Source organism: Epinephelus fuscoguttatus, linkage group LG16, assembly GCF_011397635.1.
Source record: "Epinephelus fuscoguttatus linkage group LG16, E.fuscoguttatus.final_Chr_v1".
NCBI lineage: Eukaryota > Metazoa > Chordata > Actinopteri > Perciformes > Serranidae > Epinephelus > Epinephelus fuscoguttatus.
In genome coordinates this window covers 10,303,975-10,325,483 of record NC_064767.1, presented here as the reverse complement: position 1 = coordinate 10,325,483, position 21,509 = coordinate 10,303,975, and positions in this window count along the sequence as shown.

Genomic DNA, 21,509 nt, shown 5'->3' with positions numbered 1-21,509 from the left:
AGAAAAGCAGCATCACTATGTGCGATTCTACTATTTATGGAAAGTAAAGAAAAAATATGGAGCCACAGATGCCTGGGAAGATGCGGACAGTATGATCTGTGTGTTCTGCTGTGAAGTCAGTTTCATATATCCCGACTTTTAGTCCATGAATGAAGCTCAAAAAACAATGGGTACATTTCCAATAATGCAACTCCCACCTCGCAAATGCCCAGCCCAGTCACCACAAGAAAATTATCACATTTGCATGTTTCAGACATATCACATCAATGTTTCTAAAGTGACGTAATACACTGCTCAAGCAAATTAGGGGAACACTTAATCGTCACAGTATAACACCAAGTCAGTTAAACTTCAGGGATATCAGTATGTTCATTTAGGAAGTACAAGTGATTGTGAATCAGTTTCACCTGCTTTGGTGCAAATCAAAGTGACAACAGGTGCAATGGAGAGGCAAAAACAAGACAGCCCCCAAAAAGAGAATGGTTTTACATGTGGTGTCCACAGACAGCTGCTCTCTCCTTATCCTTCCTGACTGATTCTTCTCTATTCTGGTCTTCTGCTAGTGTCCTTGTCACTACTGGTAGCATGAGGTGGGACCTGCAGCCCAATCAGGTTGCACAGGTAGTCCAGCTCCTCCAGGATGGCACATCCATATGTGCGGTCGCAAGAAGGTTTGCTGTGTCTCCCAGCATAGTCTCAAGAGCATGGAGGAGATACCAGCTGTTACACAAGGAGAGCTGGACAGGGTTGTAGAAGAGCATCAACCCAGCAGCAGGACCGGTATCTGCTCCTTTGTGTGAGGAGGAACAGGAGGAGTACTGCCAGAGCCCTACAAAATGACCTCCTGGTGGAAGGCATGTCATTGAGGCGAGACATTTGCCAAGCTGCAGGCCACTGTTCGAATTTGATAAATCCGATTGCTTTTTGGTGAGCCCTCATGGCGTTTCCATCAGCGTTTGGGCCACTAAACCTGGGTGTTTTTGCCAACCCATCCCTGCTTTTCCAGCGGCTTTTGTGCAACACGTCATGGGTCTCTTAAACCAAAACATGATCTTTCCCCACCCATCACCAAGTGGTTTTTGTGCCGATATCTAACCACACCTTTACCACAGTGTTGCTGAGAAACTTCTGGCGATTGAGTTGTAAATGCCACTTCTTTCAAAACCCACACCTTCAGTCCATCATCCAGACTTTATGTTAAAATTTTTAGCCTCTAGCCCACGACAAGATAACACTGATGACACCATCAGGGTTGGGTTTTTTAAACTTTGATAAACTCCCCTTTCAGAGCAGAGGACACTGTACAGATGTTTTCTCAGGCTCAGTAGTAGTACTCGTGACTTACTGGACCTCATGCAAAACTGGCAGAGTTCCCCTTTTAAAGACACTTTGTCTTTTTGCTGCATCATTGGCTCTACTTTTGAATCAAACAGCTGCTCAGGATTTTGAGTGTACACAGACCGTCTCCTCGCTGCAGTTATTGGCATCCATTACTCTAACCTCTGTGTATTGCAGGACTGTTGACAGGTCAAGCAGATATGATGGGCCCATTTCGCAAACACTCAAATCTGTTTTCAACAAGTTGCTGCCTGAAAAGGAAGACCATTGTGGACGTGCAATAGCCTCAGTGTGGAGCATATTATTGTTATTAGACATGAGGGATTATTTTAATATGAGGGCTAATTTGTCCTCTGGCCTCTTATCACTCTACTCACCTGCTGGACTGTGTGTGAGGGTAGTACAATGTTCCTCTTTGTAATCCCAAGAGAATTCCTCAGTGTTCCTCCCCCGAGCCCATCCCCAGCCATTACAAGCCCAGGTGTGTGTGTGTGTGTGTGTGTGTGAGACGGGTGGTCTGCAGGTGTGTATATTTGAGTATTTATGCCATTCCGAGCACGTAGCAAGCCCCATCCTCCTCCCTGCCCTGTCTGTTCCTCCTCCCCACCCAGTCCGACTGTAAATCAGATGGCAAGGCAATTTGGCAACAGCATAAAGGCCCCTGGTTTTTATGACTATGATTATGGTTATGATGATGACTAGTATTTGTTTCAACTATCTGATGAAACCCTTGGCTAAAGCTAACAGGTGTCGAGCAGGTACAATATCGTGCTCGCTGAAGGATCCCTGTAATGTTGCCATAGAGAGCGAAATATCGTCCACCAAACAGAAGAATGGGCCGTTTCAGCGCCCACTCGTTAGGCCATACATGCAGCAATTTCTGATTATTGCATGGGAGTGGAGCGCCACAACGTCCTCTTTGTAGAGAAAGAATGATTTATGGCTGTTAGTCAGGCATAAGGCAGTAATTGCCGCAGTGACGATTATGTTACCATGGCACCTGTTTAAACTGTCCATTCTTATGTGAATGTTTTCATTTTTGGAAGAGGGGAATTTGCAGCTTGAAACTGATGTGCGGCGACATTAATTGAAGTTGGGAAAGGGTCCGGGATGGTGTGGTAACAATTTAGGGGGCAAGGAGAATACATGATGGACAGATTTGTGTTGTGTCATCTGATATATTAGGGAAAGTTTGTTAAAAACAACTTAAACACAGGAGACAGAAGCGGTATATTCAGCATGTACGATAAAACACCAAAATGTGTGCTGATCATTTTGTTGAAAATTCACTTTACTACATTACGTAGAAACATGTTGTACTGAAAAACAAGCTACAAAGACAGCATGTGCTCATATACAACTCAAAACAGGAGCTCAAGCTTCACTTTAGTCCTCACGTTACACATCATGTACAAATTAGCACTCGATAATGATGATTAGGGATGGCACACTCAAGGCGTGACAGCTCAGAGGCTGTTTTTCTGTATCAAGCCTGACCTTTGACCTCCCCTGCGTAGGTGTTTAAGTGAAAAGAGGATTTCTCCTTCATGGATCAAAACAATGTCTTTGTTGAAACCCTGTTATGTCACAGGTTCAGGACTCGGAGGGCTGCACTGATGAAGGATATGAAAGAAAATAAATCTGTAGGATGCATCCACATTTATTCTGCACAGGTAAATTGAATAAGTTATGGTCTCCCCTCCCTCTAAATCTTTAGTGAAGGTGCCTTATAGCAAGACATGAACCTCCATGTGTTGGCAGGTGAGCACAGTCTTTTGATCTGGTGAACAGAGATGACTGAACATTATAGGCATAATGTACATGAGGTACATGAAGTAATAATATCAAACTGATGTTTTTCTTTTGCTTAACAAGGAGAGGAACATTTGAATATCTGAAAGTAAAACCATGAGATTAATTTTAGTCTGTATTGGTGGTTGTTTGCCTTTTGATGTTCACTGACTGGAAATCCTAGTTCATACCACATTTTCACTTAGGATCCGTTTGTAAGATTTAGGGAGATTAAGCAGCATCAAGCAGCGAGGACTGCAGATTGCAACCAGCTGAAACATCTCTCAGTTATTTCTACAGGGAGCCAAATTATTCGCAGAGGTCTCTTCCTCTCCAAAGACAAACAAACCCCATTTATAAACATTGCGTATGCAAAAAATGTTAATGGGAGAAACTTTGACCCATTGTTATGAACATTTAGAAGACCTGAAATTGGTGACACAGATGTTGAGGTGGAAGAAACTGTTGAAAATTTTATGGTGCATGCCATTTTTGGCTTTTGTACATATGCAGATTTTTAGTATGGAGCAGTCGCGCTATTCTATAAATGAGACCCCAGGTAATAAAATCCAGTAAAATGACCAAATAAAGTAGTTTCAGGTGACAAATCTGTGTTTCTCTGACACTGGTTGGCTTGTTGCAGATGGGCAGCTAGTCTAATGCCTGCTAATATGTGCTCACCTTTTTCTTAATCCAGACGTTCAGGAGGTTTTTACCGGGGGATGAAAAATCTGCAGAGGTCTCCTGCTCTGTAAAACAAACAGACCCGGTGATTTAACCTGGTAAAACTCTCAATAAAGCAGTTTCCTGTTTAAAATCAGAATCAGAAATACTTTATTGATCCCCGAGGGGAAATAATTTATGTTACAAAAATCAGAGTTTTTCAAAAGCTCCTGGTTGCGGAGGGGTTGCTAACTACAGTGGCCGATGCAAAAACACAAAAATATTAAAATGCAAAAGGCACTGTCTAGAGCCAGTGTTTGGTTTGTCTGTTCTGGACTACTTTAGAAACATGGCAGTACAACATGGCAGATTGAGAACATGTTCCCTATGTAGCTATAAACGCCTCATTCAAAGCTAACAAAACCACAATTCTTATTCTCAGATGATTAAACACTTAAGAAAATATACATGATATTCCAATTATGCCAATATATCCCCCTAAATCCTACACTGGACCTTTAAATCACAGATCAAGAGAATGCATTCATAAAATATTTAAGACGTAAATACATCTACATTAACAAACAGACACTAGAAAAGTATGACCCATATTCCAATTACAAATCAAACCTAAAATCAATCTGTTGAGAATTTTGTCAAGCTACTATTTGGGTCACAAATGAACCTTTAAGTTTAACTTTACAAATGCTGTGAGAATCTTTTCGAGATAAGTAGTGTTGTTTTTCTTTAACAATTCAACAATGATAAAAGTATGAAATGTGTGAAGGTGTTTTCCTCTCTGCTGGGAGGTCAGCGGTCAAGATGAGCAACAGAACGTGCAGAGCAGAACGTGAATCAGAGGCTCAGTCTCAATTCTGCCAGCATGACCTCACCCCATTCACTCTTCTTCCGTTTGATTATTTGCCAGAGTCATTAGAGCAAAGGAAAAGTGGACTTTAAAACCCTCTGACTGTGAGAGTGCTCTGGTACTGACTTGTGATAATCCAGTACACATATGCAGGAGAACAGAGGGGAAAATCACACAAGCTTCCATCTAACTAACATTCTTTATCTCACATGTCATCTGGTTGAATAACTACAATAATCTAAGCAAGTCAAAATCAATTTCATTTCCATTCTAAAAGTAGGGATAAACATTGTGTTAAGAATGCTGTTCAATCATCCAGTTTCATCCCACGCTTTAAAATTTTGTAATTTTAGCAATCTACTGTAGAAACTCAGAGTGATACTGTTTTAGGAACCAGAGCTGAAAGACTATTCCCCTTATGTCACTCTCCTTGGCTTCTTTCTGCACTCATCCCAGTATGGAGTTGAAGTGGCGGAAGTGAGTAATGAGGCCTGGAGGCACACCAGTGCGCAGGATTACAGATGCATTTGCAGTCGATTAATATGAGCCAAAATTTTCCAAGGGCATCCACTGTTCCGCAAAACAGACTCCAAGAACAGCAAACATACATTAAACGTCTTTAGAAATACGACCCGAGGTAGCTATTGCCTCCTTAACCCGAGTGCAGAGCGGCCATTGGAGATAGCATCTCTAATCGCTTTCCCATGCTGTGAGGCCACGCTGCAGAGAGGCTAAACACTGTTATCATAGCTCAAAGATTACCTCCCAATGTAGGACTAATGCATATCACACATACATCAGCTTCTTTTTTCCACTCGTTCTTACTCTGCAACTCTGTCTGATCTGTTTGTGTATCTGCGTCTGTGTCCATGTCTGTCTCTCTCTCACATACACACACACACACACACACACACACACACGGAAAGGAGGAGGAGGAGGTGTGCAACGCTGTGGCAGCAGCCTGTCAGCAGCGTAAATGACCTGTGAAGAGTTTCACGGTGCGTGTCATTAGGCAGCTTTAGATTTGTTTCAACAGCGCTTTACCTGAGGGCTCCATTCATGGGCCCCCAGGTATGACTGCCCTCCCCACTGGGGGGGTTTGCCAAATTCCCCTGCTCCCTCTGTGGAGGACAGTGATGGAAAGCCCATGAGCATGATGGGGCAACACAAGTGTAGAGTTCAGGGTGTTTTGGGAGTGTAGAAATGCAAAAGAGTCGTTGTTTAGACACATTTTTGCTCATGTAGTTTCTCTGTAAACATTTTAATTTATCGGTTAAACATGTTCTGCTCTCGAGACGGAAATTCACAGACACTTAAGTGAATCTTGGGATTGTAAGACGTTAAAGCTGGATCCAGATTTTGGTTTTAACATTTCATAACAGACATATTCTCTGTGTTAAACTATGGTGATGTAACACTGGAACCTTAAATGTATTGCTTTTAGCATAAAAACAACATACCTCCAGTTTTAGCGACTTTAAGAGTCTGACAGTGATTTTTTTTTTTTTCACCTACCTGAGGCTAACTTTATATTTATTTTTAGCTGACACTCTTTTCCGAGTAATTTACAACTAGTTTATCAGCAGAATGTCTTTTCTAGGAAAACAAGTCATGTAAAGGTCAACGTCACCCAGACGTAACACTGATAAGGAGTAAAGACGGGTCTACAGTGTCTTCAGTCTTGTTATTGTAATCTAAATCATTTCTTTGGGATGGAACAAGTTACAGAAAAAAAACACATCTTGTGAAGGATTTATTAGCCCACTGAAAGCTCTGCAATCAACTCAACTTTCTAAAATTCCATGTCGTGCACACTGTTCAACGTGGGATTATCACTATGTAGTTTTTGTTTTTTAAATCTCCTCTATCCAAACTGATCCCGTACTGATATCCCGGCATCACCACGCTTTATTAAGCATGCTGATAAGAGTCTGCAGACTTAACCGTGTTTTGAGAAACGAGACTCTCTTGCACACAGCCAACAAATATCCCTGTTGCCACATTCCTCCGGCCTATATCTGCCAACACCTTTGCGCTACAATGGCTTTGGCCCTTTTTTCCCCAGCCTGTAATAGTCAGCGTGGGCTGTAATGGTCTGTTGACAGGTTTAGGCTGAGGTAATTTTGTTGCTGGGCTTTACAGTGAGGTGCCAAATCTTCCCCCGAGGACAAAAAAGGAGCAGCAGATGCAGGGAAGCTAGCTATTAGCTTTCTAATGCGCACTTTGTTAAAGGCTGATTGTTATTATAAAAGTTTGGGGAGAAAGAGCCCGCAAATCATTTTTATATTACGGCCTTCACATTACGTCGGCTCATCTTCAAGGACTTGGATGTGATTGCAGGGTTAGTTGTTGCTTTGTTGTAGCTACAGTAAGAGTAAGAGACTCAATGTGAAGGCAGGGTGCTAAAATGTTAAGTGGTGCTAGCTTCTGGGAGTTGTGTGCTCTTGAGTTAAAATGGCCTCCGCTGTGCAGAAACACAGTTCATTATTTGAAGCAGGACTGCATAAAGAGAGGCCAGCTGAGTGGAACTCCAGCTGCTGGACTAACACACACACACACACACACACACACACACACACACACACACACACACACACACACACATGAACCATGGAAAATGCAAGGGGAAGCAAGACAGTTGAGGCCAAGGGGTTCCCTTAGCAATGTGCAAAGCAGATCAACCGTTCACGCACACAGCAAACACAAGCACCTGCCAGCTGACCATCTCCTGTGGGATGGAGATCCCAGGGTTCCCCTTTACTCCAAAGCCACAACTACTGCACACACACATTCACTGGTCACTGTGACCTTTTCAGAGTCATGCTGGGTCCTGCCTGTTCCTGCATGCTGATGGTGAGCAGCTAATGATGTTCGGTCTTTGTGCTGTCAGATCATCTGGCTCTCATTTAAGACTGGTGGCAAGAGGAAAAAGAGGCAGCATTACACAATATTCAGAGCCTGGTTTGTTTCTTGTGTTTGTCAAGTAAAGGTTTTTCAACCAGAACAATTTGGAGGCTACGTACCCTGCCAACGAATTGACAATCTTAAAACAATCTGCAAAATATTTCTGTTTTAGTTTTTAAACTTTCTATTTATGGTGCTTGAGTTTCAGTCTTTGTCCTTTTTCTGTTTACTGCTCCTTCTAACTAAATCTTTCAAAACAATATTCAGTTGTTGCCACACACATCCTTTCCTGTGTGCTGGGAGCGCCAATGTTCCCAAAATCAAATGTGAAGGCCAACAAGCACCAAACCGACATCAAAGAACCAGTGGCAACTGAGGCAAACTGTTGCATCACCTCATGTCCCCGGTATCTTGGCTAAAAAGTTGCACATGAAAACACGGCATAGACTACAGCCAGCAGCCAACTAGCATGCACATTCTGCACCTGTGGGAGAGGAAATAACTCTTCATTGCAGTGGGTGGCCGAAGCCTGTATTCATCCTTCAAAAAGGGAAACCGGAAGACTGACAGGACGGATTCAATTCACTAGTTAGCCAGTTAGCACATTAACGATATTTACTTGCTAGCAAACAAGAACACAAACAGTTATGAACTACTTCTACTGACGAGATCATTTCCACTTCTCTTTTTGTGCACTGAACTGTACTGCCAGTCGGAATGATTTCATTAACTGATGGGCTAAGCTGTCTCCGTTGCCGATTCAGCGTGCTATATCAGCCAAAGAAAGCCGTCAAGGCTGGAGGAGAGCTAACGGTGTGGGAGACACCACAAAAACTAAGGCGACGAACGCCCCAACAATGACCAATGGGCTGACTGTCGGCTTGTTGTGTCAGGGCCCTAAGTGACCATGGTTACAGACTACTCACAAAAAGCTGCAACCCTAACCTTTACTCCCTTACCTCTACTTTTATCCTAATTCCAATCTTGACCCTAAAAATGACATCTGACCTTCACATAGCTCCTTAAAGATGTGAGGACTGGCAGAATTCTTAACTCTGAGATACAGTCCTTATCTTTCCAGATGAGGTCATTTTTTCTCTGTTAGAAATACAAGAACACACAAAACACAAATCTCTGTTTATAGCCAGAGGTTGGTCCAGGTCCAGAGCTCAGCGTTGTCTGCTCATTATCAGTAATTCCATTTCCTGGCTCTGATAAAGTATGACAGATAGAAGAGGTGTAAAGAGGCTCATATGGACAGAAGATCAACCCTCTTATAAGACAATAATTCTTTGTTATGTTCGCTAATATACGCTCTTTTCTCTGCCTCACACTCCAAAACACAATGTATGCCAAGTAGAAAAGCAAAGGGAAGGAATGCCAGCGCACAGTACAGCAATGTTTGCAGCACCGTCTTCTCCTCTAAGGCAAATTGGGAGTCCCCAGTCAAATTACTCGAGCTGTTTCCAAATGCAAATATGTGTTATCAAATCAACAAAGCAACTAAAGATGCAAATCGAGAGATCCGTGCTGCTCGTTTAGCATCTGTTGGGAGGAAAAGAAATGAAACATTTCCATCAAGGCTTTGCCCCATATTTCCTCCGCTGAGGGCGAGACAGATTTGTAAGTTTTTTGTTTGATTCGGTTTTGAAAGTCTTTGCAGAGGAAGCTGCGCCCTGCTGGCGGCGTGGGAATTTGCCACATGTTTAGTTCATGAAACAGTCTCATTTTTGTTGGGTTAACTAGTCGCCATGTTTGCAGTTTATAAAGAGAGGTTGGAAACGGGAGGCATCTGAGCCAAGATGGAGGGTTCATCCCTGCAGCTAATATACACTCTGCCCCAGCATGGAGGTTGGTATTAAATGTCCAGGGTGAGTTGGCCGCAGACTTTGTATTTGGCAGTTGTTGAAGGAATTTATCATCCCCTTGGAAACACTTTGTTCCTCTGTATGTGTGAACTGTTTCCTTTATGTATAAGGGGTAAGGCTTGATTTTTTTCCCACTTAACTAGAGGGAAATACAAATATGGTAAGATACTCTTCTCTGTGGTAATGGCTTGTTACCCCAGGGCCTCAAAATAGGCTACAAATTCTCAAAAGTGAATGCAATGAGTTAGTATTCTGTAGTTTTTCAAGGTTATGACAATGTAAGAGAGGTTATTCTGGTGTCACTGGGTTATTTTTTCTTCCTCAGCAGACAGCACAGCGTGGGGGCTGATGGGGAAGACAGAAATGTGTGCAACAAATCCAACAAAGTCATGAATCAGTTGTGGCCCTACAGCATTGCAGACACATGAGGAGGGCCTTATGACAAGTGAATATTATTTATAGAGTGCTTTCAAAGGGATGATCCTTAAGATTTGTGTTTACTTTTTTATTCTGGCCACATCTTTGCGGCTAATCATCCCAGCTGTGATGTCTCTCCACTGGACATCTTGTCCTTACATTTGATTTTTAAGAAGTGTTGAAATGGTGATATTTCTCTGGTCTGTTTAACAGGACATTTGCAGATACTAACTTCCCAATTATTTTGTTTACTCCAAACAAACTGTTGTTGCTGCTGCTGGCAAAATCAAGAAAAGTACCAGAAAAGTTTTCCCAGGACCACAGACTGGATGTTTAGTGCATTGAATGCAAAGGCTTTTATGAAGTGGATACTCATGCTGCACAATTATGTAGTGATAAGAAACAGAGAGAAGCAAATCCAAAAGTGAGAATATGTATTTCATTACTTTAATAGATCACACTGCCACCAGTTCTCTGCAGAAAAGGAGAGTCACAAAAGTAACGTAATGTGCACTGCAAACCTGAAATGATGTAGATATTACCTGGGGGAGCTGTGCATGAACTGTAAGTGAGAATGCAAATGTCCAACTCAGATGGATCAGAGAATTAAATGGACTTGATCCTGCAATATCCCCAATACAAAGTCTGTTTCATGTCCGATTGAGCACATGTGTGAATTCACAGTGAGCAAGAGGGTGTGTTGATGACGCTTCCATCATGTCGCTTGCTTAAACCGGAAAAAAACAAACATCCAAGGGTGAAGAAGAAGAAGAGTCATTACAACAAAGACAGCAACTAAAATGTTTAATTGGAAAAATGATTTGTCTTTTTAACCTGTTGTCGCTGCTGAGTCAGTTTGACATCCTGGATATATCCTTCAAACACAGACTGTAGACCCCTCTGTCTGCTTCTCTCTGGAACCACTATTTAATATTTCCAAAAATGTGATGCTATTTTTTCAGGGAGTGCAGTTAGTTACAGTGTGGGCTCCATGCTTTCTCCGAAAGCTTGTTGGACCATCACAAAGGGGCGGGGCTTCGCGAAAGGTCAATTGAGAACGCTTCTGACACAGACAATCTCGGCCTGATTTTCCAGACGTACATATGAGAAAACAGCTAGATATGTTGTTTCTGATTCTCACAGCGGCCACTGAGTTTATTTCAGATTTAAAGGATTTTTAATTTAATTTTGCTTTCCAGTTACAGATGCCGAAGCCCAGTCCTTGCTCATCTGAACACACTGCCTCCACAAGATGTGACCAACTCACCCCAACGTTGGTTTTGTCTATCAATAGTGTTGAAACATACTTGTCCCGTGTCACACATGCCACCTTGACATATAAGGCCTGTTTACAAGCTACTAACCCCCTACCACACACACACACACCGCCATCCAACCGCCCACACACAACCCTCACTAAAGGTTACCATGCCGGGATTTTAATCTACATGTGAAATGTGCTCTCCTACGCTTCTTCTTCTGTCTACTCAGCAATCTGGCTATTGCCCTGTGATTCAGAGAGCCTCACTTTATTGATTGAATGGGTTTTAGTCTGGAACACACACACTGGAAAACATACATCCATCCACGTACACACACACTGGTGACTTTGTTGCAAATGGAGGGAGGGAGAGGGATGAGTGTCAGGCCTAGCGTGATGGGCGAACATCAATCATTGCTTGTCAGCCTCGCCTTTTTTCTCCACCCCAACCCCCCTCCGCCTCCCCTTACTTTTCTTCTGCCTCACTGATCAGCCTTTGTTTTGAGTGGTGGTGGTGTGTGTGTGTATGTGTGTGTGGAGAATGCGGTCCGACCACATGGACAAGACGCGGGCTGTTCGCAGGTGTTATCGTTCTCAGCTGCCAATTAAGTCTTGTGTCGTTTACTCTCGTACCTCCAGGTCATGACAAACGCGATGCATTTTAATAAGTTTTACATGTGATAGGCATTAGGGACCTGTTGTCCTCTGTATGTGCGCCTGCATGAGTGAGTGCATTACAGCTCACGTGCGTGTGTGTGTGTGCGAACATGCACAGAAGTTATGCATCAATGCATTTCTACCCGTGTGTTAAGAACATTTACATTATGTTTGTGAGTGGAGGTATTTCAAGCAACAATACAGGTTATCTAAGGGTTTTATTAACACTGCTTGGTCTCCAGAAGCTATTTCTCATTATCTTCCTTGGCAAAAGGTGATAGTGCACCGCAAAAATCTCAGTCTTATCAAGTTATTACAGAGGACGTGTGCCAACCTTACACAACCGTGTCTCTTTATAGGTCTTAAGACCTGCATGTGTGAAAAAAGTTAGCAAGTCTGATAAATTGCCTCAAGCTATGTCATTTTAGTCAGCATGGGTTGGGGCCGAAAGTACAAGTTTGAAAATGAAATAATATCTGGAGGTGTGGAGCTTGAAAGAAGCCTACACTAGCATAGGCAAATCTCTGACCAAACTGTCAGTGAGTAAATTGCATTGTGGGGAATGTAGGTTCCAGATTTTGACAAGGAAGAAGAAAAAGTTAAAAAGACAATTGTCCTTCTGTTTGAGGATCCTTCCTTGACTTTGCGAAACACCCAATATCTCTAGTTCTGCTTCATCAATCCTTTTTTAAGAAAGCGTGCAATGCTTTTAGGTGCAATGCTAAACTAGTGGAGTACTCTTTTAAATTGTCCAATATTGATTGGTTTTCTTTTTTTGTTTGTTTGGTGTTTTTTAGTAACATAAAAATCTGTCACTGAGGCAAGGCAGCCCAGTCGCACTCCCAATTTGTCAAATACAGACGCTTGGTCAGTGGCCCAAGGTGTCGGACACCGACACACCATTTAATGGTGTCATGAGACAAACTGGGCAGCGACATTTTTTGACACTCTGAGCAACAACCGTAGGGTAAATAGTGAAAATGTCCACGTAGGGTAGGCAGGTCAAACAAACTCTGGACTTTCACCCTGGAGCCTGCTGTTTGTGTCCCATGTGAAACCAGAAGTCAGTCGAGTTATATTTCCAACAATGTAGTGTCCTAGTGTATGTAGCATAGTATGCCAGTGATGTATGTCAAAGTTACCTTAGTACCAAATATACTTATTCCAAGCCAAACCACGACATATTTTTCTGCAGCTAGCCATGTGCTTTTATTGTGTCAACCTAAGGAAGTAAACCTAAAAATAAAGTGCTTAACTTACATTCTATTTTTTTGAAAAGAGACTGTATGCATTGAATGAGCAGTAAATTTTTAAAAAAAAATATTTTTAAAAAGACACAACGCATGTAAAGAGCCTAAATTGACATGCCTTCCCCGAACGTCCAAAACTGATACAAGAGGACTACCTAGCATGTCATACGTTGGTACACAGGGCCAGCGTTGAAGCGCCAGTATTTGACAAGTGGGAGAATGTGTCGGGTGAGATAATAATTTTGATTCCAGTGCAGTCATTTGCCATAATTCACCCTTTTGTCCATTCACAAGACACATTCATTTCTAAAAAGAAAAGAAAAGAAAAAATCCTTAAATATCTTGAGTGAAAATAGGATGAAAGTAAAGTACACTGACGCTGCAGCACTAGCAGATTCTAGGTACATTTTGGGCTCAAGAAAAGAAAAAATGTATTTTAGAAATGTACAATATAATATGTCCCTATGTCCATCTGACTTTCTGTGTGCTTCATGCCTAAAATTTCAGAGAAACCGGAGGATAAGACGACATCCGGAACTAATAGACTTTCCAAAAACTTGAGCTCAGAGTATGACGATTTATGAATCGGCCCGGGACAAGTGCTGCGTCTGTTTGTCAGGGAAACATATATTTCTTCTTTTCCCTTTTTGGAAAAATGGATTTGGCCCTCCACCAATCACTGGGAGCGTGTTCTCTTCATGTTGTGCCAAAAACTACAGCATGCTTCTTTTTCTCTGTTGGTCGTTCTGACTCTATTTGTTATTATGCTTTGTTTTGTGCGGAGAAAGCCCCAGTGTGTCTTATTTGTAATGGGTGCCAGGGGCTGGGGGAGATGTGTTTTCAATTACCACTTGGTAGAATGACTGATGGTAAGACAATCAAGCACAGAACTGCAGCTCAGTGTGCGTGCGTGCGTGCGTGTGTGTTCATCCATGTGTGACTATGTTTGTATGTGCATCAGCTTGCATGTGCAAACTGCTCTGTGTATGTTTGTGTGTGCATGCCTGCATCTGTGTTTTTATGCGATTTGTGCTCTGATTTTTTCCCATTCTACTTTCATTCAGCATTATAACATCCGATCTCAGTGATTCCTGCGGCCTAAACACAAAGCATGAAGAGAGACCAGTGCTTAGACTTATCACTTTTATCTATTAAATTCCTAAACGATCCTGTGGGATTTCCCTAAATCATTTGTAGTTCTTTGGTTTGATGCTAAATCCCCTTTAAAACTAAAATCAGACCAAAACCCAATTAAGGATATGGAACCAAAACCCAAACAAATCCACTGTAATGAGAAATTACAGGGAGGCACTGATAATAGTGACAGATTGTCCTCACAAAACCTGAACTGGATAGACACACGAGTCCACAGCTTGCCTTCATAATCTAACTTGTACTGAAAAGTATAAAATACCAACTTACGGGACTGCTTCCTTCCACACTCCAGTCAGCGAGTTGGCCACGTGATCGCAACCCTCTCAAATATGAGGGTTATACACAAATTATTGGTTCATTTTGATGCATTACCTTTTCATAGAACGTACTAACAGTGCATGAGAACAGCCTGCATCCAGACAAGTTCAAAGACTTTACTTTTCAGAATTCATAAAGCTCATTTATGCTTAACATTAGATATGTATACGGACAGGGATGAAGCTTTCTTTCTGTACACTGGGTTTATTTCATCTGTATTGGTGCACATTTTCTGAGAGACTATGGACACAGACAAAACGAAAAAGCACCACTTGAAATCGAGGGACAGTGTAGCATATTTCAAGTGAGACACGACGAAGACAGTAAAAATGGCAGAAGGGAACGAATCAGTAATAAAGTCAAAACAACTCTCCGTCCACATGTTGTGATGTAGTTAATGACCTTGCAGACCACCGCAGTCAACACATTCTCACTCCGACCTCGTCACATGTCGATGTTTGGTCAAGGACTTTCCACGTCCACATACAATGTCCAAGGTATCCTGGGTGCGTTGGTTGTTGACGTTCTGGGACACCGTGTCAAGTTCTGCCTGTTACATGCATTGTCTTCTTTCAAAATACACTTCTGTTTTCACAGGAAATTTGACCTTTACATACAGTCTCTTTCAAAATAAACACATTATGTCCGTATAACAATGCAAATTGACGTTTTTTTCCCTTCAACAACAAATACACATGGTTGGGTTTAGGCACCAAAAACACGTGATTAGGTTTCGGAAAAAAAAAAAACAAACGGGGTTTGGCTTTAGAATCTTACGGGGTGTCGCTCTCTCAGGTGAAAGTCAGTGTTTGTTGGACCCATCCATCACCCCTTTTGCCTGCCCTAGTCACACTTTCACAGCCTTAACTTTCATCCTTGTCCTGCTGTGTTTCCCCCTGACGCCACTGGACGCAATTAAACTACAATGGCAACCGGCCACGTATCATGCTGACGTTAAAGGACACCTTTTTTAGTTGGTTTCTGAGGCGCCAAGTCACTGCCCAAGCACCAGATTTTGACAACTTCGGAGTGAGACCGGGCTTCCGCAGTCTACCGCACTGCCTCTAGTTAAAAGGTACATTATTATGACCTTTTCCACCATCGCCATGTTTGTTGTCAAAAACTTTGACTCTGTCCTCTAGTGCCATCCAGTGGATGTACTGTACATTTGAAATAAACTTCTATTTTCAAACATAAACGGAATATAAATGTGCCCCTATGGAAATCTTGTTGTCTGTATCCACAGTGACTTTGTGAGTGCAAACAATGCGAGTCTCACGAGGTTTTTCTACACAATATGTGAGGCATACTTTCTTATGTCCACCCTATATGTCCCTTATTCACTGACATGAAAAGTGTATCCCTGAGTCCCTGTTTCCCGCTGTATTATGGAGCCCTGGAGTCTGCTGTTGACTGAAATGTCCAGGACACAGATGGAGCCTATGAATGATTAATCACAGGTGATGTAGTTCACAGCCAACCAGTCACAATTCCAAGGTGTGTAAAATGTGAGTAATGAATTATCTTTATGTTTATGATTTTTTAAGAACTTTGAGTGTAAACCTGAAAGAATTCAATTTCAGTTTAATGAGAATCACCCCAGCGTGATTAAATGCAACAAATATAACACAACATCTTAAGGTTTAATACAAAACAGACACAAACACACGTGCACACACTCCCATAAACACACACCGTGATAGAGAAAGGACATATTAGAGCAGTGTATTGTATATTTATGAGGCCACGTAATGCATCACATTTACTCCATATTCATTTAAAATATTAAAGACCTTCCTCTCCCCTCTCTGGCAAGGAATGACACAATGCAGGAGCACAAGTTTTTGGAAGTGAAAAAGGAAAAACATAAGAATGTAATGCATGTTGTAGAAAAGAAGTATATATGAATAGATCATTTGTTAGACAAAGAATTAAGACATTGGAAAGTAAAACCTATGGATGGGTTTCCGCAGCAGTAACATGTCTTTGTGTCTGTGTGGGTGTTAATTAAGGACAACAGAAGGCAGTCACATCAACATGTATGTGATATACAGGTGACACGCAGACAAATATTACGTGACATCAACAATTCATAACATGAAACCATACAGCAGTAAAAAGTTAAATTTATGGTTCACATCATCCATCCACCGCTCCCTGCTTTCCTCTGGAACTACAACAGTGACCTCTAGTGTGGCTGCTTCCCTGAAGACCTGAAAGCAGGGCTCACTCTGCAGCAACACAAGCCCTCAGTACAGTGGAGATTACAGCTAAATAAATCACGTGTATCCTTGGTGACAGAAAATAAATTTCACTCTTGACTCTTTATTCCGCTCTGCTTCGTTAAATCAGCACATGGCATTGTCTGAGCGATGGCAGGGCAACATGTTTAAACCCGCTGCCTTCCTCAGAAGCTGCAGGTGATTCTGTTGCAGACCCACATGAGTCAGAGGAACATTTCTCATGTTTGTTTTACTCAGCTTGCAAAACCAGATGGGTGGAGTTCAACATGGGCAATGAATACCAGAAAGTTTAGACAATCCTTGGAAGGCATTTAAAAACAATACAGCACACAATTCGGTGATTGAAGACTTCCCAGGCGTCATGTGAGCTGCCTTTGTGCTGTAAATGTTATCTGGTGCCACTGAAAGGCTAATTATTCACAAAAACTACAACATGGCAGAGTGAATATGATCTAGAGATCTTCTTCACCTCTAAAAAAGATTAGGTGGAAGTCTGCATCTCTGACTTTCACTAAAAATTGTGAACATCTAATTTATTTTATCTTCAAAAAATGTCATCTGGCATTGCAAACCCTGCAGTCTGTAATATAACCAACTGTATATTATCTCCTACAAAGTACTCTGTGTATGATGGGCAGTATTCAGTGCTAATCTTTAAAACTGAATTTCCTCCTAGGCAATAAATGGCATCAAACTAAATCATAAATCTTGTGGCCTGGTTTTATACACACATACACACATACTGCGAGCACCTGCTCACAAATACAGTACTCAGACACACCAACAACACCCCTGTGACAACAAACTCCCCACCACTACAAATGTCAACCAACCCCAAATCACTGCACCTCAGAAACTCCTCCACACACATGCACACACACACTTGTTCTCCACCAGCTAGGCCCTTTAGCCTCAGGCTCCCCACAATGAAATTTTCATGCAGCCATATGGAGGAGTATTGGTGATAGAGATTTACTGTCAGGGCTACACGTCCCGCTGGAGAAAACAAGGAAGCCTGAACATATTGGCTTCTGTAAATCAGGAGGAGAGGAGAGGAGAGGAGAGGAGAGGAGAGGAGAAGAGAGGAGAATTCCCATACATCTCTTAGATCTCACCAATGCTCCTGTTGACAACAGAAGTCTTAGCAGGCCTGTGAGTGTCTGTGTTGCGTGCGTGCTCACGCCGGTATATTTGTACAGTATTTGTGTCAAAGTTCAGCTAAGCAGGTACAGGAGCAGAACAGTACAAGTGTTGACCCCTATTCTTTGTGGTGGTATTATGAAGGAAATAGAGGAAATGGAGCTCAGAGCCTTTAAATTGACCATGAACTTTAGAAAAACAACCCGCTGTGACGGGAAAGGTCACTGTTATTGGAAGACAAAGAATGTTGACTGATACCATGTTTGCAGTGATGCAATGCCTTCTCTTGGCTGTGTGCATGTGTGTTGTGTACATTTTGTGTAGCAGGCTTAACTGGTTCTCTGCAGTTACAACTGTTACTAGAGCAAAAGATAAAACAACGTATGCAGTACAGGTTGTTGGTCACATTCCTTGTCAGTGTCATCGAAGGTTCACTTAAAGGAACTGTAGGAAATGTGCTTACCAGTATTCGCTGATGGAGTCTGGAGGTGGTTAGCTTAGCTCAGGACTGGGAGCAGCATCAATAAAGTGGAATTTATACTTGTGCTCTGCAGTTACACCTCAAAAACACTGGTCAGCTGCGGGGTTTATGTGAGGTGCTGTAGTGTTTAGTTGATTAAAAACACATTAAACACACATTAAACATGGCTTAATAGAGACAGTTTCAAACACAAGTACACAAATTAGCTTCACTATAACCCACAGCATTCACAGACAAACACTTGTCTTTGTCTGGACACATTTTCCCCACAAATACAACATGCTAACGTTATTAGCACAAGCCTATGGCATTTTACATTGTATAAATTAGCCTAGCAGCTAGCAGACTTTTCCTCTTCTCACATAAAACCAGGGGACAACAGCAACATTTAACAAAGGTAACGTTACAACATTCGGCTCCATTACAACTCACAAGGTTCACTGACAAAACAACTTTCTTATGCTAAACACATTTTCCAAACAAATATAACATGCTAACATTGTTAGTGCCAGCCTATGGCATTTTACATTGAATAAATTAGCCTAGCAACTAGTGGAGATTTCCTCTACTCATATAAAGCCAGGATAAATCACACACAAGAAATAAAATGCTATTTTGTGGAGGCTTTATTGTCCTCACAATTTATTTTTATATTTATAAATCCTGCTTTAAGCTCACTCATTAATACTTGATACTTACACAAGTTACATCAGCCAATGCAGAGGGCAAGTAAGAAAGCATGGTAGTAGTAGAAAGAGAGGAATATGATAGCAGAGCTTATTGGCTTGCATGTTAGGTAACCAGTCCATGGATGGTTGTTAAAATGACACCCTTTCAAAGTATATTATAGGCGTATTTCATAGATATAGTGGGTAATGATTTCTCTTTCAACCTGCAACTATAGGGCACACTGCATAGAATTCCAAAAAATAAACTTTTTGTTTTAATTGATAAGATATAGCACTTTGTTGTAGAAAAGTGCTCCTGTGATTGTAGGACCCCCTCCTTCCACCTGTGTTTGATCCCAAACGCTCCAAGACGGATCAGCTAGCAGCACAAATGTGAACCAGATTCCCAGTGTTGAGGAGTGGGAATGCTGAGGGGGATCATGGCACGTGGTCGTCCTTCCTGATAGCCTTGTTAGCATGCATAAATGCTAATGACTGGGTTTAGGATGCATGGATGATTAGGCAAAGACAAGAAGGCATGAGAGTTGACACTGTAATGACGCTGAGGTCTGAGAAAGGAGATGTAAAGATTGGAAGTTGTTTGGAGTAAAGAAGAAGCCTATAGGCTGAGTTGTTCTGTCACAAAGCCAGAAATCATACCTGCTGCTTTCATGACGTTACAGTGATAAAGAATCAGTGTGGGCATAAATAAAATTGACAAAACTGTACAAACTGTTCATTTGGTCTAGAGTTGAAAGATTGTTGAGTATAAGATAAATGGTACTGTTATTGATTATTGATCAGTGTATATTAAAGGAGCTATATGTAAGAAATCTAAAGCAAATAGTCGTAAAATCCTCCTAATATGTCAAAGAGACTAAGGAATAATGTTCATATAACATACTGATCTCACCGACAACAATAGTACAGCCAGAATATTCGCATTTAAAAAAAAATTTAAGGTCCGCAAATCATGTTTATGTTTTGAATTTGTGTTTTGGCCTGTTGCGCAACCCACCGCCGTCTACCAGTCACGCAGTCAGTAGAGTCTCAGCATCAGTTACAGTTATGACTGAGCTACAGCAGCACGGCAAGCAGCATTAGCAGTGTCCCGGTACATAGCATTAGCAGCCGGCTCCTCCTCAGCTGTATCCCGGCAGCAGCATTAGCAGCAGAGAAGCTGGACTTGCTCGAACGGTCCACTGGAAAACTGAAGATCAAGGACGCGGCGACGCAGCCCTGCCACGGCAGCCGCCCATGGGCAAACAAATCAGTCTCCAGCGTGCCGCTGTCCAGCAACCTCGAATCTGTAGGGGAGGGGGGGCGGACACGACTCACGTCAGTATTTTGAATTTGGGTGCAGTAACCGTTTTGGCCACATTCTTACATACAGTGCCTTTAACATTAGAAGCAGTTTGAGAGATGACACAAAGTTGTTTGTTGGTCTCATACAGTAGTTTGCTGCTTGGCAGCTGTCTCGCCTAAATAACATGCTTTCCACCACCCCATCCACCTCCCAATGATCACCTCAAGTCACCTCAAATACCACGTCACTTTAAAAATGTTGATATGATACTTACAAAACATTCAAATGTAATGTATATTCATTTTCTTCTGACAAATCTGGTCATCAGGTGTTGTAACCCTCTCACTCTGATGTCATCAAAATCCAGTGCTTCGGCAGTGACTTGCGGCATCAGACACTGACAAAAACATCCGAGTAGAGCGGGTGGGAAGCATGGTGGATGGGTTCAACAAACACCAACTTCCACCTGGGAGAGTGTTGTTCGTATCCTGTAAGATTATAAAGCCAAACCCTGTTCTTTTTTTCCTAAACCTTATCTCGTGCTTTTGTTGCCTAAACCCTTGCGTGTTATATCTGGACATGGAAGGTCCATACCAATGTGTCGATATGTGAGGTCAGAGTGAGAATGTGTTGGGTGTTCCAGTTAAAAACATCCTGATCAGTACGTTACTGCTGCACAGGCAAGATTAATTCATAAATACAGAGCCATTTAAACCTTTTGTTCAACTCAATCACCACACAAAATGTAGCATTGTACATTTGTGTAATCCACGGATACGTTACATTTGCACCTCATTATGTAACAGATATGCTGAAACTTGACATTTCAACAATGCGATTAGGTTTAGGTGTGAAATCCACTTGGTTATGTTTAGGAAAGCTTAAAATACCCACTTTTGGGGGCACAATCCCAACTGGACAAGCAGTGATGTCTCTATAAAAAAAAAGACTGCTTTTCTTGTCGCTATTCCCAGTGGACAGGTCACTACAAAACACCGTTCAGTGACAAAAAAAAGATAACTAGATGTACAAAACAACTACAGCCAGTTTTGTTGTTTGATGGTCTAACAACAGTAGTCTGCAGCTTGGCAGGCGCATAGGTGACACACTATCCACCATCCCCTCGACTTTCTGACTACAAGGTTAGGTCACATACATGTAATCAGAACTACAGAAACTTT